Source organism: Bombina bombina, chromosome 2, assembly GCF_027579735.1.
Source record: "Bombina bombina isolate aBomBom1 chromosome 2, aBomBom1.pri, whole genome shotgun sequence".
Taxonomy (NCBI): Eukaryota; Metazoa; Chordata; class Amphibia; order Anura; family Bombinatoridae; genus Bombina; species Bombina bombina.
Window position 1 is genome coordinate 458,554,881 of NC_069500.1, and position 20,317 is coordinate 458,575,197.

At 36.6% G+C, this 20,317-nt stretch overlaps 1 long non-coding RNA gene across 1 annotated transcript in view; it reads left to right on the forward strand.

The window, feature by feature from the left end:
- LOC128649046 (uncharacterized) overlaps positions 1–18,470 on the forward strand; it is a 154,769-nt gene extending 136,299 nt beyond the window's left edge. The window contains exon 3 of the long non-coding RNA XR_008400644.1: positions 17,912–18,470. This is a non-coding gene — a long non-coding RNA (uncharacterized LOC128649046). The remainder of the gene's footprint in view (positions 1–17,911) is intronic.
- The last annotated feature ends 1,847 nt before the right edge of the window (positions 18,471–20,317 follow it).

Consider the following 20,317-nt stretch of genomic DNA (forward strand, 5'->3'; position numbering starts at 1 on the left):
CACAAACGCCTGGCAGCTGTGCCAGATGTACAAGCTTTTGTACAGGCTTTGGTCAGAATCAAGCCTGTTTACAGACCCATGACTCCTCCTTGGAGTCTAAATTTAGTTCTTTCAGTTCTTCAAGGGGTTCCGTTTGAACCTTTACATTCCATAGATATTAAGTTACTATCTTGGAAAGTTCTGTTTTTGGTTGCTATTTCTTCTGCTAGAAGAGTTTCTGAATTATCTGCTTTGCAGTGTGATCCACCCTATCTGGTGTTCCATGCAGATAAGGTCGTTTTGCGTATCAAGCCTGGTTTTCTTCCAAAAGTAGTTTCCAACAAGAATATTAACCAGGAAATAGTTGTTCCTTCTCTGTGTCCGAATCCAGTTTCAAAGAAGGAATGTTTGTTACACAATTTAGATGTGGTCCGTGCTTTAAAGTTCTATTTAGATGCAACAAAGGATTTCAGACAAACGTCATCTTTGTTTGTCGTTTATTCTGGTAAGAGGAGAGGACAAAAAGCTACTGCTACCTCTCTTTCTTTTTGGCTGAAGAGCATCATCCGATTGGCTTATGAGACTGCCGGACGGCAGCCTCCTGAACGAATCACAGCTCACTCTACTAGGGCTGTGGCTTCCACATGGGCCTTCAAGAATGAGGCTTCTGTTGATCAGATATGTAAGGCAGCGACTTGGTCTTCTCTGCACACTTTTGCCAAATTTTACAAATTCGATACTTATGCTTCTTCGGAGGCTATTTTTGGGAGAAAGGTTTTGCAAGCCGTGGTGCCTTCCGTTTAGGTAACCTGATTTGCTCCCTCCCTTTATCCGTGTCCTAAGGCTTTGGTATTGGTTCCCACAAGTAAGGATGACGCTGTGGACCGGACACACCAATGTTGGAGAAAACAGAATTTATGCTTACCTGATAAATTTCTTTCTGCAACGGTGTGTCCGGTCCACGGCCCGCCCTGGTTTTTAATCAGGTTTGAAAAATGTCTTTCTCTATACACTACAGTCACCACGGCACCCTATAGTTTCTCCTTTTTCTCCTAACCGTCGGTCGAATGACTGGGGGGCGGAGCCAGAGGGGGGGCTATATGGGAAGCTTTTGCTGTGCTCTCTTTGCCATTTCCTGTTCGGAAAGAGAATATTCCCACAAGTAAGGATGACGCCGTGGACCGGACACACCGTTGGAGAAAGATATTTATCAGGTATGCATAAATTCTGTTTTTTAATCCGCTACCTTGGAGGCTACGGATGCCATAGGAATCAATGGGAGTCTGAAAGCTACGAAAGCTTATGTTCGATGCTGCCAAATATCCCATTGATTTCTATGGTAGAAAACAAATTACATTTACACCTAACACCCTAACATAAGCCCTGAGTCTAAACACCCCTAATCTGCCGCCCCGAGTCTAAACACCCCTAATCTGCCGCCCCGACATCGCCGCAACCTAAATAAAAGTTATTAACTCCTATCCCGCCGCTCCCGGACCCCGTCCCCACTAAATAAAGTTATTAACCCCTATCCCGCCGCTCCTGGACCCCGCCGCCATTAAATAAAGTTATTAACCCCTATCCCGCCGCTCCCAGACCCCGCCGCCACTAAATAAAGTTATTAACCCCTATCCCGCCGCTCCCGGACCCCGCTGCTACTAAATAAAGTTATTAACCCCTATCCCGCCGCTCCCGGAACCAGCCGCCACTAAATAAACTTATTAACCCCTATCCCGCCACCACTAAATAAAGTTATTAACCCCTATCCCGCCGCTCCCGGACCCCACCGCAACTGTAATAAAATTATTAACCCCTAAACCCCTGGCCTCCCACATCACTACCATTAACTAAACCTATTAACCCCTAAACCACCAGCCCCCCACATCGCCATAAACTAAATTAAGCTATTAACCCCTAAACCTAACAACCCGCTAACTTTACATTAAAATTACAACATCTCTATCTTATAATAAATTAAAACTTACCTTTAGATTTAAAATAAACTATATTAAACTATTAATTAACCTACCCTAACTATTATACTAAAATTACATTAAACTAAATTAAGCTATTAATTAACCTACCCTAACTATTATACTAAAATTACATTAAACTACCAATTAAATTAACTATATTACATTTTTAAAAACCTAACCCTACTCAAATTATTGAAATCTACAATTAAAAAAATACTGTTACCAAAAATAAAAAACACTAAGTTACAAAAAAAGTATCAAAAATAAAAAACAATTATAGCTAATCAAAATTACCCCCCCCCAAATAAAAAAAACCCTAGCCTACAATAAACTACCAATGGCCCTTAAAATTGACTTTTGCAGGGCATTGTTCCAAAGAAATCAGCTCTTTTACCTGAAAAAAAAATACAAACACCCCCAACAGTAAAACCCACCACTCACACAACCAACCCCCCCAAATAAAAATCCTATCTAAAAAACCTAAGCTCCCCATTGCCTTGAAAGGGGCATTTGTATAGGCATTGCCCTTAAAAGAGCATTTAGCGTTCACATTGCACCTCACTTGTAATACCAGCGGAGCGAGTCCATCTTCAAGACATCCAGCGCGGAGCATCCTCTTCTTCCGATGGTCACTGTAGAATGAAGTTTCCCTTTAAGTGATGTCATCCAAGATGGCGTCCCTTACATTCCGATTGGCTGATAGAATTCTATCAGCCAATATGAATTAAAGGGGGAAAATCCTATTGGCTTTTGCAATCAGCCAATAGGATTTAGCTTTCATCCTATTGGCTGATCCAATCAGCCAATAGGATTGAGCTTGCATTCTATTGGATGATTGGAATAGCCAAGTATAGATATATGTTGTACAAAAATACCATCAGATATATGTAGAAATATGTATTTATTAATAAATAGAAAATTTTCTGATATTTGAACATTGGAATTTGAAATATTCATATTTTTATGTTGGGTTAGTGCAAATGAGAATATGCGATTGTGTCTTTGTGAGAGTGGGGTGTTTTTTTCCAATTTTTTTCTCGATTGACTTCTATACGTATACATATCTTCTATACATAAACTATACATATATTAGCTACCAAGTGTACATCTAGATTGTTCTTTGATGCAAACATCATGACCCTTCTAATATGATTATGTTAAACTTATTACGTTTAACATAATCATATTAGAGGGGTCATGATGTTTGCATCAAAGAACAATCTAGATGTACACTTGGTAGCTAATATATGTATATTTTGTTATCAATCTTTGATCCACACTGTTGGTTTATATTTATAAGGTACAAGTAACTGATACTTGAACACAGGAAATTGGTCTGTGATTAAGCGTGAGGTAAAAAGTTTGAAATACACGTGATTAAGGGTGTGTGTGCACATAGTGAAATTTGTGATTGGATGTTCTTTATTTTAAAATCCAGTGCTCCCAGGCTACAAACAGATGCCTAAGGAAACAGCGAGGAGAGCTGAGAAACGCATTGCAACTGTTTTAATATACACACTGGGTTTATGTTATACCCTGTGTTTTTATTTGCATTTTATTAAAATCCTTGATTTTTAACTGTACTGGAAGGCTGAGCTTTTATTGCACTGTGCACAATATTAGGAGTGATTGAGAGGTGAACACCAGCTCTAAAGATCAGTAACCTGGGACACTGTGAGTTCCCAGAACACTTTATTCAGCACATTTGGGTGCTGCCATACTTGTATGTTTTAATAAGTGTGCATTTTCACTGTGTATCACCAGTGTTACACAAGAAGGTGCCCTTGTCTTGTGTTTTTTTCACAGAAGTCTCTTCATGTTAATTAATAGCTGTCCCCAGGTAGCTAAGTACCTGTTGCATTCACTAGTCACATATACCTATAACAATGTTATTACCACAAAAAAGAATATACTTTGATCCCCCAGGGCATCTCAGACATTAAACATTATCAATTTGTTTCAAAAAGAGCACCCACTATAGGTACTGAACTGGTTAATTATGTCTGCAATCCACAAAAACTGGGGTCTGAAACATGACTTTCTAGAAAAGGCTTTTTCAAATGTGGGAGACATCCCTGTATGACTTGTCCCTATGCAATGGTAGGTGACAGTTTTGTTTCAACAGCTAAAAGAGAAAACTATACCTTAAAATACAGATTAAATTGCTGTTCTAAATATGTGATATATTTGATCACTTGCAAAGTTTGTAAAAAGAAATACACAGGTTGCACCAGTCGAAACCTGAAAGATAGGGTCAGAGAACATCTTTTGTCTATAGAAAAAGATCCCCTCAAGACCCCTGTAGCAAAACATTTTGTCAAACATGAGGAAGGCAAGAAAGCTTCACAATTTCAGGCTATAGACTTTATCCCATTTCAAATAAGAGGAGGTGACCGTTTTTAAAGACTCCTAGACAAGAAAGTCCAATGGATCTTTAAACTGAATACCAAGGAACCTCACAGTATCAATTTGAGATGGGACATTGATCTATACCAAGGTTAATAAAATATTTAGAATATATATATACCTTTGAAGAGAAAAGAATGTATTTTTCTTACTGAGATTTTTACCTTTTTGACAGGAAAATATCACCTGAGTATCTATAAGTAAAAATGGAAAATATTTTACCTCACAATTTCCTCAGCTCACCAGAGTAAGTTCTGTGTAAAAAGTTATACTTCAGCTGCTGCACAGCTGCAGGTAAAAAAAAATAAAAGAATGAAGAAATGAACAGCAGCCAATCAGCATCAACATTGCTGAGGTCATGAACTCTTTTACTGTGATCTCATGAGATTTCATTTAACTCTCATGAGATTTCATAGTAAACTTCCTTAAACTGAATAGGGAAATAAGATGAGAGTGCACAAAGCTCGCTCCTTTGCCTGTCCCGGGACAGACATACTGATTTGCTGCTTAGAAGTCCTTTACAATGGGATGTGGCTACTGAGGAAATTTTTAGGTAAAATATCTTTCTTTTTAACATAGAGTTGTTCAGGTAATATTTTCTAGTCAGTTTTTTACAGTTATGCTGCATCACTTTCAAGTGTTTCAAGATTTCGGGTATCATGGCCCTTTAACTTAGGTCTTTTGTATATAGTTCATGTGTAAATTGTTTTTGTTTTTCTAATAAATTAGTAAATGGTGAACTACACTATATAACTTGGAGTAGGTGTGTTGGCTTTCTTAATAGCTGATTGGATAAGGTACCTGAATGGGTGTAGGCAGCTTAGTACAAATGCTGACCAATTGACCTCCTCTAGGCTATCTTTGAAAAAGTGCCAGAATGGCGTGAAACACGTCAGATGACATAGGAACTTGTCCTATTTGTACCTACACTCCTCCTCAGCATATCCGGGGTGTATTGTATTGTAAGTTTTAAAAGAGTTTGTTAATAAATGTAAAGTTTTATCCACACCGTTACCCAAGCTAAGATTGTTACCATCCTCATTACTTTGCTTCTGTGCCTCTGTTCTCTGGATATTATTTCTTGCACATTAAACATACCTGTATCCTCGCCCACCACTGTAACCACTACCACACCAGGTTATCCAATGCAATCAACACTTCAGCAACTAAACCATAAGCCCAACCTTTCCTACTTCATTAATATCTAAAGCACCAGATTTACTTGACATCTATTAGGCCCCACCTTAATAAACGCAATACCAATGATCCTAGCCTCACTATTTCCAACCCTAATAACACTGAACTTGCAGATCATAACCCCTCTATGCATATTCCCACTAATCCCAGCCTCACTTACTCTGGATATTTATGAACTTTCCCAGTATAAGGCTATACTTAAAAAACCTATCTCTCCCCACCCAAAATAAATCTAAAAAACACTACCTAGCTGTAACAAACAGCAAACCATGTTGCTGGCCAGGCCTATGTCTTCCCCAGCGTCAGGTGGCGTACTGTTGTTTCAGAATAAAAAAACTCACCACAATAGTCCACTGCAATAAACCCTACACTACTTAACCCCTAAACTGTCGCAACCCCCCACCGCAAGAAACCCCCTAACCTATTAATCCCTAAACCTCCACAACCTCAAATGCAAACTACCCCTACACTACTTAACTGCCTAACAGCTAACACTCCACGACCTCTATACTAACAGCCCATAAGTTACAAAAAAAAATTAAAAAGCACATTACGAAAGAAAAAAAACCCACCACCCAAGTATAACGCCCAGTTATGCCTATCCTAAAACTAAAGTCCCCTTAAAAAAAGCGCACCTCAAAATTACAAACCCTATAGTAACAGAAACCTACAGCTCTTTTACATTTAAAATAAAAATATCCATATGTTATAATCAAAGTAACCCCTCCACCCCCTCAAAAAAACTGTCTTAAAAAACCTAATCTAACAATTGCCCTGGTAAGCATTGTCCTAAAGAAATCAAGCTCCTTTTCCTAGACCAAAATAAACCCTATTCGAAAAAAATCACTGTTAAAAAAAAAAAACTATCTTAAAAAAAAGATGCCCTGAAAAGGCATTGCCCTAAAGCAGATCAAGCTCTTTAGTGAATAAATAAAATACCCTATTCTGAATAAAAATTATAACCTATAACAAAACTAAAGAAAAAAACCCTATCCCAAAAAAAACACCCCAAACAATCCTAACTTTACAGTGTGAGCCAGGTAATGTAGGTGTAGTTAGATATAGGTTACACAGGCATTATTTGAACCTACACAGAAACAGTTTTTTTGTTTCAGTGAGCGCATTGTCTGTTCTGTATAAGAACACTTCAAATATGCCCATCCGCCTACTGAAATTGCCGACATGTCGGCGGAGTTGAGCAGAAGCCGCAATCAGCCCCATTTATTTGAATATATATCCACAAACCAAGGGGGGTGGGCGAGCCTGGAAGGCCAAAGGGCCATTTTCCCATCAGTCTGGCAATGTTTCAAATATCAAAAAGTATAGTCAGGGAAAGCAAAAGTCAATCAAGTATATGCCCTGGAGATAATAAAAAAAAACAGAAACTCAACTGAAGTAACATCAAAAAGAAATGTCTCAAGTTTGGCATAAAGCTTGTTTTTATGCAAACGAGACAGAACTTATTTTACATGAAACTCATGTTCCTCAATGGACTGAGAAGAAAAATCTAAAGATTGATGTCGCAGCAGTATTACAAAGACCAAAGGCATTACCAAATGTTCAAATGTATATATGGTTCGAAAAGCAGTCTTCTACTCATCACCCTTATGAAATCGAACCAGGTTATAAGCACCTCTGAGGTCAATATTAGAAAATGTTATAGCTTCACCCTATCATATAATTTATTAATTAAAAGAAGTGGGTAATGATTGTTAACTTTAATTTCATTTAGAGCCCTATAATCCACACAGGGCCTTAAACCCCAATCCTTTTTTTCATAAAGGAAAATACCAGTCCCAGCAGGAGAGGTAGAGGTAGAAGATCTTATAAATCCCTTGTCAAGATTATCCTCAATATAATTTTTTAGATGTTTAATTTCAGGTCCTGATAGAGAAAAAATTCTGCCAAAAGGGACACTAGCACCTGACAAATATTCAATGGAACAATCATAAGGTCTATAGGGAGGTAATTAATCCATATTTTTCTTTCCAAAAACATCCCTAATTTCACTGTATTTAGAGGAAATATCAGGCTCAACCTCAAAATTGCAAGTGCAAATGACAGAAACATCTTTAGACAAAACTCTTGTTCTCATGATGAAGAGGAAAAGGTGACTTGCCCAGGCTCCCAAGTAATACTATCATTATGTTTTCTAAGCCAAGATAATCCTAAAATAATGATACAAATTGGAGATTTTACATCTCAAATTTGATTCTTTCCACATGAAAATTTTCAATACCCATTAAAGGGTGAAGGTCTCAAACATAATAGGGCAAGAACTCATTGGATTACCATCCGCCTTATGTACAATAGTTGGATTCTCCTTTGTTACCAATGATATAGACAATTGCTGAACAAGGAAAGAGTCCATAAAACAACCACTAGCACAAGAATCAATAATACCCCTAAGTTAAAATTGTTTTACAAGCCAACAAAAAACAATGGGAATAGACAAATGGTCTGCAGATGCAAAAGAATAGGTGCTAAGAAAAATATGAGAATCTCTTTTGCTGGGGTCTCTTTTGCAACAAAACAGGGCAATTCCTAACCATATGTCCCCCATTACCACAATATAAACAGATTTTAACCGAAAACACCATTGCTGTTCCTCAGGTGGTAAGGATTCCTTAATTAACACCTTCTGAATGGTTTCACAATCTGAATCAACAGACTTAAAGGAAGATTCAACCTTAGACAGGTTCACTTAAAACAGAAAATTCCTTAGAGGATGTTTTCTTAAATAAAATCTGATTGACTCCTTTCTGTCTTTTCCTTTTCCTAAATCTATGATAAATTTGTATCGTATTGTAAGTTTTAAAAGAGTTTGTTAATAAATGTGAAGTTTTATCCACACCGTTACCCAAGCTAAGATTGTTACCGTCCTCATTACTTTGCTTCTGTGCCTCTGTTCTCTGGATATTATTTCTTGCACATTAAACATACCTGTATCCTCGCCCACCACTGTAACCACTACCACACCAGGTTATCCAATGCAATCAACACTTCAGCAACTAAACCATAAGCCCAACCTTTCCTACTTCATTAATATCTAAAGCACCAGATTTACTTGACATCTATTAGGCCCCACCTTAATAAACGCAATACCAATGATCCTAGCCTCACTATTTCCAACCCTAATAACACTGAACTTGCAGATCATAACCCCTCTATGCATATTCCCACTAATCCCAGCCTCACTTACTCTGGATATTTATGAACTTTCCCAGTATAAGGCTATACTTAAAAAACCTATCTCTCCCCACCCAAAATAAATCTAAAAAACACTACCTAGCTGTAACAAACAGCAAACCATGTTGCTGGCCAGGCCTATGTCTTCCCCAGCGTCAGGTGGCGTACTGTTGTTTCAGAATAAAAAAACTCACCACAATAGTCCACTGCAATAAACCCTACACTACTTAACCCCTAAACTGTCGCAACCCCCCACCGCAAGAAACCCCCTAACCTATTAATCCCTAAACCTCCACAACCTCAAATGCAAACTACCCCTACACTACTTAACTGCCTAACAGCTAACACTCCACGACCTCTATACTAACAGCCCATAAGTTACAAAAAAAAAATTAAAAAACACATTACGAAAGAAAAAAAAACCCACCACCCAAGTATAACGCCCAGTTATGCCTATCCTAAAACTAAAGTCCCCTTAAAAAAAGCGCACCTCAAAATTACAAACCCTATAGTAACAGAAACCTACAGCTCTTTTACATTTAAAATAAAAATATCCATATTTTATAATCAAAGTAACCCCTCCACCCCCTCAAAAAAACTGTCTTAAAAAACCTAATCTAACAATTGCCCTGGTAAGGGCATTGGCCTAAAGTGATTTAGCTATTTTACATAAAAAATAAGGGCATTTTTAGAGCATTGTCCTAAAGAAATCAAGCTCCTTTTCCTAGACCAAAATAAACCCTATTCGAAAAAAATCACTGTTAAAAAAAAAAAACTATCTTAAAAAAAAGATGCCCTGAAAAGGCATTGCCCTAAAGCAGATCAAGCTATTTAGTGAATAAATAAAATACCCTATTCTGAATAAAAATTATAACCTATAACAAAACTAAAGAAAAAAACCCTATCCCAAAAAAAACACCCCAAACAATCCTAACTTTACAGTGTGAGCCAGGTAATGTAGGTGTAGTTAGATATAGGTTACACAGGCATTATTTGAAGTGTTCCTACACAGAAACAGTTTTTTGTTTCAGTGAGCGCATTGTCTGTTCTGTATAAGAACACTTCAAATATGCCCATCCGCCTACTGAAATTGCCGACATGTCGGCGGAGTTGAGCAGAAGCCGCAATCAGCCCCATTTATTTGAATATATATCCACAAACCAAGGGGGGTGGGCGAGCCTGGAAGGCCAAAGGGCCATTTTCCCATCAGTCTGGCAATGTTTCAAATATCAAAAAGTATAGTCAGGGAAAGCAAAAGTCAATCAAGTATATGCCCTGGAGATAATTAAAAAAAACAGAAACTCAACTGAAGTAACATCAAAATGAAATTTCTCAAGTTTGGCATAAAGCTTGTTTTTATGCAAACGAGACAGAACTTATTTTACATGAAACTCATGTTCCTCAATGGACTGAGAAAAAAAATCTAAAGATTGATGTCGCAACAGTATTACAAAGACCAAAGGCATTACCAAATGTTCAAATGTATATATGGTTCGAAAAGCAGTCTTCTACTCATCACCCTTATGAAATCGAACCAGGTTATAAGCACCTCTGAGGTCAATATTAGAAAATGTTATAGCTTCACCCTATCATATAATTTATTAATTAAAAGAAGTGGGTAATGATTGTTAACTTTAATTTCATTTAGAGCCCTATAATCCACACAGGGCCTTAAACCCCAATCCTTTTTTTCATAAAGGAAAATACCAGTCCCAGCAGGAGAAGTAGAGGTAGAAGATCTTATAAATCCCTTGTCAAGATTATCCTCAATATAATTTTTTAGATGTTTAATTTCAGGTCCTGATAGAGAAAAAATTCTGCCAAAAGGGACACTAGCACCTGACAAATATTCAATGGAACAATCATAAGGTCTATAGGGAGGTAATTAATCCATATTTTTCTTTCCAAAAACATCCCTAATTTCACTGTATTTAGAGGAAATATCAGGCTCAACCTCAAAATTGCAAGTGCAAATGACAGAAACATCTTTAGACAAAACTCTTGTTCTCATGATGAAGAGGAAAAGGTGACTTGCCCAGGCTCCCAAGTAATACTATCATTATGTTTTCTAAGCCAAGATAATCCTAAAATAATGATACAAATTGGAGATTTTACATCTCAAATTTGATTCTTTCCACATGAAAATTTTCAATACCCATTAAAGGGTGAAGGTCTCAAACATAATAGGGCAAGAACTCATTGGATTACCATCCGCCTTATGTACAATAGTTGGATTCTCCTTTGTTACCAATGATATAGACAATTGCTGAACAAGGAAAGAGTCCATAAAACAACCACTAGCACAAGAATCAATAATACCCCTAAGTTAAAATTGTTTTACAAGCCAACAAAAAACAATGGGAATAGACAAATGGTCTGCAGATGCAAAAGAATAGGTGCTAAGAAAAATATGAGAATCTCTTTTGCTGGGGTCTCTTTTGCAACAAAACAGGGCAATTCCTAACCATACCCCATTACCACAATATAAACAGATTTTAACCGAAAACACCATTGCTGTTCCTCAGGTGGTAAGGATTCCTTAATTAACACCTTCTGAATGGTTTCACAATCTGAATCAACAGACTTAAAGGAAGATTCAACCTTAGACAGGTTCACTTAAAACAGAAAATTCCTTAGAGGATGTTTTCTTAAATAAAATCTGATTGACTCCTTTCTGTCTTTTCCTTTTCCTAAATCTATGATAAATTTGTATAACCAGTCTCGTCAAATCACTCAGAGTATTAGCAATGCCAATACGTTCTAACTCATCCTTGAGTTCTTCAGTTAGTCCAATTTTAAACTGATCTGCTAATGCAGCTTCATTCCAACCTGTGACACCAGACAACAACCGAAATGTAGCAATATAATCTTCCACATGCCTAACACCCTGGTAAGAAATTGAATAGAACTTTATAGCAGCAGAAAATGAATCATTATAAATGAGTTTCATAGCTTTCACAAAAGAATACCATGTATCAAGGCCTTTAACCCCAAATAAGAAAAAATTAGGAGCCCATTTAACCCGTTAACGACCAATGACATGTCAGGCACGTCCTACATTGGGTGTCAGTTAATGACCAAGGACGTGCCTGACACGCCCTCTGGGGTTTCAAGCGCTGGAAGTGATCCTGGTCGCTTCCAGACGCTTCATGGTATTGCAGTGATGCCTCGATATTGAGGCATCCTGCAATACCCTTTTTTTAGACACCGATGCAGAGAGAGCCGATCCTTGGTGGGTGGTAGCCATAGCAGGAAGGCGGGTGGGTGGCCCATCTCTAGTCTACCTCCTCTCAGGCTGGATGGTGGTGCCGGTAGTGGGGGGCGGGTGCGCGGGTGCACAGGAGCGTGCGCAGGTGGGCGGGAGCGTGCAGGAGCGGGTAGGACTGAGATAGCTACACTACAGAAATGTGTAAGGGATGGAGGGAGAGGGGGGAAATAAATGTTTGGAAAGGGATCTGGGAGAGGGGGGGGCAGCTAAACTACAGAAAATTGAGGTTTTATTTATTTATTTATAAAAAAAGGTGTTTTTTTTTAACCAACTGGTTGGTGCCAGTACCCAAGATAGCTGCAACTAGATAGAGGGTAGAGGGTTAGAGAGCTGTTTTGGGGGATCAGGGCGGTTGGGGGCTAAGGGGGGATCCAACACTGCATTATAACTATAAAATAAAACAAAATTGAAAAATGCCTTTTATTTTAGTACTGGCAGACTTTCTGACAATTGCGAGGAGGGGGGTCAGGGAGGGATCAGGGACTGAGATGTGTCAGGTGGGAGGCTGATCTCTACACTAAAGCTAACATTAACCCTACAAGCTACCTAATTAACCCCTTAACTGCTGGACATAATACAAGTGTGGTGCCCAGCGGCATTTAGTGGCCTTCTAATTGCCAAAAAGCAATGGCAAAGCCATATATGTCTGTTATTTCTGAACAAAGGGGATCCCAGAGAAACATTTACAACCATTTGTGCCATGATTGCACTAACTGTTTGCAAATAATTTCAGTGAGAATCCTAAAATTGTGAAAAAAGTTAATTTTTTTTATTTGGTCGCATTTGGCGGTGAAATGGTGGCATGAAATATACCAAAATGGGCCTAGATCAATACTTTGGGTTGTCTACTATACTACACTAAAGCTAAAATTAACACTACAAGCTCACTACAAGCTATCTAATTAACCCCTTCACTGATGAGCATAACACAAGTGTGGTGCACAGCGGCATTTAGCGACCTTCTAATTACCAAAAAGCTATGCCAAAGCCATATATGCCTGCTATTTCTGAACAAAGGGGATCCCAGAGAAGTATTTACAACCATTTGTGCCATAATTGCATAAACTGTTTGTAAATAATTTCAGTGAGAATCCTAAAGTTTGTGAAAAAGTTAACAATTTGTTTTATTTGATCGCATTTGGCGGTGAAATTATGGCATGAAATATACCAAAATGGGCCTAGATCAATACGTGTGAAGGGATATTCAGGGATTCCTGACAGATATCAGTGTTACAATGTAACTATCGCTAATTTTGAAAAAAAAAATGGTTTGGAAATAGCAAAGTGCTACTTGTACTTATTGCCCTATAACTTGCAAAAAAAGCAAAGAACATGTAAACATTGGATATTTCTAAACTCAGGACAACATTTAGAAATTATTAAGCATGGGTGTTTTTTGGTGGTTGTAGATGTCTTACAGATTTTGGAAGTCAAAGTTAGAAAAAGTGTGTTTTTTTAATTGTTTCATCATATTTTATTATTTTTTTTATAGTAAATGATAAAATATGATGAAAATAAGGGTATCTTTAGAAAGTCCATTTAATGGTGAGAAAAACGGTATATAATATGTGTGGGTACAGTAAATGAGTAAGAGGAAAATTACAGCTAAACACAAACAGAAATGTAAAAATAGCCCTGGTCCCAAATGGTAAGAAAATTGAAAAATGGTTTGGTCACTAAGGGGTTAAAGCACCGTCTGATAACAAAGAAATAACAATTCTAATTTTCACAAAATCTGGACAAAATGTTTTGAGTTTCAAAGAGAATATTACCTCACAGGCCATAATTAAAGGTATAAACTTTTGCCGGTCCCCTTTAAATTTGTCTGGCATAGGCAAATGAAGTACTGCAATAATAGAGGCTGATTCAGAGGGAATTGTTTGCAGTGGTGTGAAATAGAGTAGTTGCTTGCAAAGGCAAATCAGTTTTGTAATTAAAGTAATGTAAACATTGAGACTGATGATTTGGCATATCTTGCAAAGATTTAGCAAGAGAAGCTACTTGCTCAGTAAGAGACTTAAAAACCTGGGTCATCTCTGCTAATTTTATTTTTTGACTTGTGTATTATGTAACAAATAGAAAACCATTTTCCTGGCCAAACCCGCTACTTCACCAATGTCAGGTGGAGTACTATTGTTTCAGAATAAAACATGCTGGAATCAATTGCTAAGAGACCCAAGTCACAACTAACCTTTACTGGGACACTACAAATAGCATACAGTGACCAAACAAAGACTAGGGGTAAGAGAGCAATGAGACTAAATTAGTAGCTGAAAATCCTCTAATAATGTAATCAGCACCTACAAAACAAAATATCACAAATACTTGAAAGGATCTTTAAATTTATAAATCCAATTATGAAAGGAAAACACGTTTGTAAAAGTTTAGCCTCACTCTCCAGACAAAGACAAACTTGCATAGGTTACTTAAATGCAGATCTTCTTAAAGCAGAGGAATCCTAGATAAAAAAACAAACAAAGTAAAATACCCAGTCAGTCCAACAAGGGGTTAATACAGAAGCATAGTTAGGGAAAGCAAAGTCAAACCAGTATATACAAATAGAAAACTGTCAGTAAGAGGTACAATAACTCAATACACAAGCAGCCTTATGCTGCAAACAAATATAGACTACTACAAATAAGGCCTTATTGATCTTCTATGCCTCCTTAAAGGTACAATACACCTTACTGCAACAGGGACAGAAATCACTCACCTAGACACCTGTTACATCACTAACACCCTCACTAATCATTATACAGATGATAAAATATAGTGACTAAATAAATAATCAGTATGGAGTAATTAAACGAACTTCCCCAGTAAATGTTCATACCCTAACCAGCTAGTGTTCTCTCAAAAGTCTATGGGGTATATTTATTAATGTGCGAGTGGACATGATACGATGTAGCGTATCATGTCCGCTGCACATCGATAAATGCCGACAGCAAACACTCTTGGCATTTATCATTGCACCAGCAGTTCTGGTGAACTGCTGTTGCAATGCCGCCCCCTGCTGGCGGCCGATTAGCCATGAATCTGCAGGGGGCGGTGTTGCACCAGAGGCTCACAAGAGCTGCTGGTACACTGCTGAATACGGAGAGCGTATTCCTCTCCGCATTCAGCGAGGTCTATCGGACCTGATCCGCACTGTTGGATCAGGTCCGACAGACCGTTGTTAAATAGGCCTCTATATATTAAGAAGCAGTTTACCTTCACATTCAGCATTGAGAGGAACTTCTGTGAATACTCATGTTGCTTATCTTCAGCCTTCTCCATCAAAAATATCTGGGGTGCTTTGCGTGTGCCTTTAGATGTCTGTTTGTGTTATTTCTCTCTGATAGTATAGCTTATATGTAATTCATGTTAAGGTGCCTGTTATTTTGAGTGACTATGACTGCACATGTTGATGAGCAATAAGCAGATATTCTTCTATATTAAAATATGAACTTTCACTTTTCTCACTGTTTAATGACAATCAAGTTGTAAAATACAATACCAGAAGGGTGTTGGACATTTTAAATGTTTTTGTAAATGTTAAATGTTTTTGTAAATCAAGCTAGAACATTATACTTGTCAGTTTTGGGATATGGTCCAATAAAAAAGGGAGGCTGTTCTGCCTTAAAATGTCCGGACCTATTTTTGGTCCAGCCCTGCTAGGGGTAATAATTTTTAAGGGGGATGTAAAGCACATACAATTATTGCAGAGCAACAAATGGGTCGTAAGAGCTGACTAAGCTTGTTAATAACAATTTATAGAGCAGTTAACTCTGGGTTAGCTGTAAAGACTTGTGAAGATTGACAAAATGCTCACATACAATTAGGAATACCCTAGCTCAAATGATGAAGCTTTAACAGTGCAAAAGTAACATTAACAGAGCTGGAACCTGTAAATAACCTGTGCTTAAAGAGTATTAAAGTTGATTTTACATATACACACTATATCTATCTATCTACATATAAATATATATATACTGTATATATATATATATATATATATATATATATATATATATATATATATATATATATATATATATATATATATATATATATATATATATTACGGTGCTATACTTATATAAGAATAGTTGGCTTCAACTTCCAAGACCAAATTTACTTCTGTTGCTGCAAGATAGAAGTTGTTAAACCATTAATTGTTCCCTTCTGTTTTTAACACTAAAATATACATTATTTTTATTTTTTGGGAAACTTTACTTGTTTCTTAAACCTCCAGCAGATTTCTGCTCACCTTTGTAACAATTCAGGCCATTAACTGGACTGGAACTGATTACATTTTAAAACTTAAATTTCAGAATTACATAATCAACACGATGCATGATAAAAAGACAATCCAGTAACACTGAATTGTAAATAAGCAGTAGATTTTTATCTAGCAAGTTTTCAAAATGTCTTCCATTTCCCTGACCTTTTATCATGTGACAGATATCAGCAAATCACAGATTCATATATGTATTAACTATAAAATCTTGCACATTTGAAATTAAATTTGAGCTATTGTTATTGCTATCTGAATCATTGACTTACTTTCCCTACTTTATCCTACCACATCTCCTAGAGTTATTTCTGACATTTCATACAGACTTTGTTTGCTTCCCAATATACCTAAGAGTTGCACCATGTGTAATGCTCTTTCCACTCTGTCATTTTCACACCCAGGAGCCAACATCTATATGCCCCATTTTTTAAAGGAACAGTCTACTTAAATTTTTTTTATTGTTTTGCTGTTTTATTTTTTTACATTTTTTTTATTGTGAGAAATGCATAAAGAGTGCAACATACAATTGTGTGATGCGCAGATCACAAAAAGTGTCATATGCATACAAGGTAATATAATTTGCAGATCACCAATAGCAATAGTTTTTATATCTCACATTTTTCAATATAAATAACATAAACACAAAAAATAAAATCAACATGTCAGAACTTAGTAACCTAAAGTTCATATGTAACAATTGTTTCTTAATATTAGAGAACAAATTGGCCCATATATCTAGAGGTCTAGTTGACTGGGGGGAAAAAAACAGAGGCTCTCTCTCCCCACCCACTCCCATTCCCTATTTTTGCATAACCAACACTGTTATATTAATACACTTTTTTACCTCTCTACCTTGTATCTAAGTCTCTGCAGACTACTCGCTTATCTCAGTTCTTTTCACAAACTTGCATTTCAATCAAATAGTGCTGACTCATGCAAAATGTTATGTATATGGTACACATAAACTAGCACTGTCTAGCTGTGAATAGATAATAAAATGCACTTCAAGTGCGTAGAAATGAGCCTACCTAGGTTTAGCCTTCAACAAAGAATACCAAGTAAACAAAGCAAATTCAATGATAAAAGTAAATTGGAAATTTGTTTAAAATTGCATGCCCCATTTGAATCATAAAAATGTAATTTTGACTTTACACTATAAATATGGAAAATGTCTGACTAGTTGGATATATAAGTGGGGGTATAGATGTTATTGAATTATTTTAAAAAGGGAACTGCTAAGATACTAATATCCCCTTTAATTTTAACCTGAAATACTTGTGATAGAAAAGGTACTATTTCCTGAAGAAAATGTTATTTGATTAATAACAACTAGTTATTAAGCTGCTTTGTAAGTTAACAGCTAAACATTGTAATTTTTATTTCAGAATGTAATGATTAAGGTTAAAAAGGTAGTTTTTATAGAGTGTTCATCAATAGTTCTTATAAATATCGTATAGCTTCTTAAAATAAGAAATGGTTCATCTTTTTACAACCAAATTGTATCCTATAATATTTCAAGGTTTCACCCATCATCATATTGTTTTTCATGCAGCATTAAAAGCACACATCAGAGAAAATAGAAAATCATTTTGGAGCTCATCATTTATTTTTTTTCTTTAGAAAGAAAATGGCCGTTATTTCTTACATTGTTTGGCCCGGTGGGAGAAGATGTCGCCTTTTTGTCTGGCAGGGAGAATGACACAGACAGACAGCAGTAACATTGCACTCAGTAGGAACATACTTTGCTCTCAACAAGATTCTGTGTTTTAAACATTGGAAATGAATGGTCTCAGGAGGCTCATTACCGTTTCTTTTGCCTTCACTGAATATCCAGCGACAATGTGTACAACTACTGTCCTACTAAATGAGCTCCCATTTATTAAGATACAGCAGAAGCAGCTGCTGCTGATATCTAGGACAAGCTTGCTGGTTGGTAATTTTTTTTCTGGGTAACCATAGCACAATAATTTAAACTCATGTGGGACCTAGCTAAAAAAGATGTGCCCCAGTCAGCTTAAGGAAATATTTCTGATTGGGTCATATTCATAAATCATTTATTAACTTTATCTATATATATATATAATTGATAGCAAGAAAGAATCTCCAATATCTTTGCTTATCCTTTTAATATGCAGCACATATAAATTAATTGTCTAAATTGAATCTTAATACACTGTCAAAAAAACACAATTGTTAATAGCTTTTGTTCACCAAGTGTTGAATTGTTTTTACTATCTCATAGATGATGAGAAAGATTTTTAAGAATGCTTAACTTGACATGATTTTTTTTTTAATACTGTAAGAGATAACATTTTTCTTTAATGGAAAATCATATATGATTAATTACAGATGGAAATTTTGCTTCAACTAGTATTAGGAAATCTTTGTTAAAAGCAATAAGTAGACAAACATATAATAAAAACATAACATAAATTATCCAAACAATATTCACTATTTAGGGATTTTCTACGTAACATGCTATTTAAATAATCTCTATTACCTCTTTGACAACTCCAGGTACTACTATTGTATATCTACTGCCTTATATTTGTCCTTGTTATCAGCATTACCTCATCTTTATAACAAGTTCTGAATTTAGCTCTTATCCATAAAATTCTTAAAGTTTTCTACCATCTTTATCCATCCCTTCTCTAATTCACAATTTATGTGTTTTTTCCAATGTCGTCGGCCGTATATTAAAAAAAAGAATCCCTATACATTTCTAGTTATTGGCAACCACATCTTTAATAAATGAATCTGTGGCTTTACCAACATCACTTCATATGAGATGCTTTTTTTCTAGTGACATTACCATTTATCAAGGTGGGAAACTGTAATATCATGTCCCCACAGATACACATAGATTCTGGCCCTAATCCTGGCACTGAGTTCATTAGTTGTGATGGGCTGTCACGCATCAAAGCAAAATGATCCCACTCTTTAAAATGTATGAATGTCACTACACAGGGGACTTGAAAAAAAAGGAAAAATCACGCTGTAGAAATGGTTTCTATATACATATATAGTGTGTTAGGAAATAAGGATGCTTTGCTGCATATAAATACAGGACGTTTCTGAAAACAGATAACAATAGAAAGTCTGCTAGTACAGAAGGTAATCTGGAAAGCTACTCCTTTCAATTGACATTACTTAGAATCCATAGTTCAGTTATTTTGAATGAGATAAGTGGGCCCACATAATAATGTTAGCCAGCCTTGTTGTCCATCTTAGAGAAATAAAGAGAACTTTTGTTTTTGTGACATCTCCAATGACAGCCCACAAATAGGGGCTGTCCAACACGCTCTGAAAAACCCTTATCTATGCCTTGCAATTAGAATATTTAAATTAACCCAGCGTACACCCTTAACGCATGTTCAATTGTTCACTACAGCTCATGCATGTGCATAACCATCGAATGCTGCGCCTCCATCCGACTCCGGCTCAGAACTGCGGTCACGTGACCGCTAGAATAGTGATGTAGGCAAATAGCTCCTCTTCTGATTGTGCATGTGCTAGACTTACGATATTCAGAGCACATGTCTGAACACTTGCATGCTACAGGTAGGTTACGTAATCAATAGAACCAAGGTTGACCACCGTGATTGGCTAATGCAAATTAGCCCCACAGTTGGTTTGGAAATACACCCACTTTTTACTGAAGATAGCGTGGAAACAGATAGGAATTGTGAGATATTGGATCACATTTATATTATATACAGTTGTGATCAAAACGTTTGCATACGCTTGGAGAATTGGTAATATATGTACCATTTTTAAAGAAAACATGAGTGAACAGGCAAAACACATTTCTTTTACGTCTTATGGGATTCATCTTCAACTGTAGGTCATAACAGAATTGCACAATCATAAAACAAAACATGTCAACAAATACAAAAATGAAATAACCCCGGTTCAAAAGTCTGCATAACCTTAGTTCTTAATAATGTGTATTGCCCCCTTTAACATCAATGACAGCGTGCAGTCTTTTGTAATAGTTGTCTATGAGGCCCTGATTTCTTGCAGGTG